The sequence below is a fragment of the Gracilinanus agilis genome, chromosome 2, assembly GCF_016433145.1.
Source record: "Gracilinanus agilis isolate LMUSP501 chromosome 2, AgileGrace, whole genome shotgun sequence".
NCBI lineage: Eukaryota > Metazoa > Chordata > Mammalia > Didelphimorphia > Didelphidae > Gracilinanus > Gracilinanus agilis.
In genome coordinates this window covers 662816270-662818405 of record NC_058131.1, presented here as the reverse complement: position 1 = coordinate 662818405, position 2136 = coordinate 662816270, and positions in this window count along the sequence as shown.

Here is a 2136-nt window from a genome sequence, read left to right as displayed (position 1 = left end):
CTGAACTCCCACATTCCCCTTCCACACTTCTGATGAATGGCTTGTTTTGTTGCAGACAATCCACTGGTACCCCCAAAACAGACCCAATCAGAGGGTGAGAGGGAAGGATCAGGGAGTGCTATGGAGGTTTGGGTTTCAGAGTTGATATAGTCTTACAGGAGAGAACTATCTTACCCAAGAAATTCACTCAGTAGTTTCTGGGACTGTAGGTACTAGGAATCAAGAGACATTTGGGGATTCTGACTTTCCTTAGATGTCTGTGGCTCCCTCCTGTTTGCTGTTTGAAGATTGCACCTGCCTCCACTTTCCCTGTCTCTTCTCTCTTGCTTTTACTTTTCCCTCAGAAGTCTCTCAGGCATCCATTGTCATGTGTCCTTTCACATATGCAGCATCACAGAGCTGTCTCTGTGATGGGATGGAAGTTCATATTTTAATCCAGGTTCCCTCAGGGAACCAGCTAGGGGACACAGTGGATAGAATGCTAAATCAGGAAGACCTGAGTCCAAAGCCTTCATCAGACACTCACTCATCATATGACCCTGGGCAAATCACTTAAATTCTGTCTGCCTTAGTCTTCCCATCTGTAAAATGGGAATAATAGCCCCTACTTCTCAATGTTATCACGAGAATAAAATAAGATCAAATTTGTAATGCACTTTGCAAACATTAAAGTAACATATAAATGCAAGCTATCATCATCATCAGGACCACCACTAGCCCCACCAAGTCCTCCTGGAAGTGAGGCTATCTATTAGTAAAATGAGAGGAAGAATTCAGGGAAGGTCCCCTCCTTAAGTATTTCCCCCTCTAACTGCTGGAATTTCATAAGTTTCATTCCTCTGAAATGTGGCATCATCTTCTATCAGTATGCAACTATCCATGGAATAGCAATGATAATCTGCCATTAATATACTTTAGTGTAAATTAGCTTATTAGATATTTTCTAACAAACTGAAAGCACAGCTAGAACTATTCTCTGGAAAGAGAAAAGGGGGCTACTAAGTCATGTGCTTGGAAAAAGTCAAGCCTAAGGCAGTGAGGCAATAACCACAAGGCAGAACAAAAGCACTGAATACATGGAGAAGGAGGACGGAATTCTAAGGTGGGGAAAGAGTTACTAAAACAGGAAGGAGGGATTATTGAGACAGACTCTGTGCCCGACTGTGGGCCCTTCCAAGAACTTGTTTCTATTGTGTCCAACACCTTGTGACCCCATTTGGAATTTTCTTAGCAGACCCTGGAGTGGTTTTCCATTTCCTTCTCCAGCTCATTTTACTGATGAGGAAACAGAGGCAAACAAGTTAATTCCCAGAGCCATGCAGCTAGTAAATCTAGATTGATGAGAGACAAGATTCGAACTCATGTCTTCTTGACTCTAAGCCTGGCATTCTATTTATTCTATCATCTAGCTGTCCCTCTTTCCAAAAGGAAATATGCTGGATTCATAATGATTTTTGCTTCTTTTCACATGATTGGGATAAAGATGGACTTTGTCAGCCAGCTACCACTGTTATTCCTTCCAGTCTTAGGTAACAGTTCTTCCTGTAATCCTAGCTTTCATTTGGAGAAGGGAGAGATACTCAGAATCCTGGGAGAAGTTTTCCAGCTAGGAGATCTGATTGAGAAGTCCTGACCTTTTATATAGAGATAAATTAAGGATGTGTTCCCTGGACTGGTGTCCTGGAGGAGTTATTATAGGGCATTAAATGCATAACCTTCTTATTTATTAAACATTCCTGAAGTAATTGTTGGCACAGCAGGTTTTGTCAACTCAAAAAGACCACCTGGGTCCAAATCTGCTCTTTAAATATCCCAGCAATAAATACTTATAGCGGCTAGATGCAAAGGCATAAATGAAGGCAAGTGTAAGGCTGCCAAGGGAGCCCTGTTCTGGGAATAAAATGAAAAATGACTCCTTAAATCCTAAACTGTTACAGCATGAGCACTGCATGAGAGTTAATGTTGCTGCAACTGAATTTTCTTTTCTTTGTTTTTTTTTTAAATCCTTACCTTCTGTCTTAGAATCAATGCTAAGTATTGATTCCAAGGCAAAAGGGCAGTAAGGGCTAGACAGTTGGGGTTGAGTGACTTGCCCAGGGTCATATAGCTAGGAAGCTTCTTAGGTCAGATTCGAAC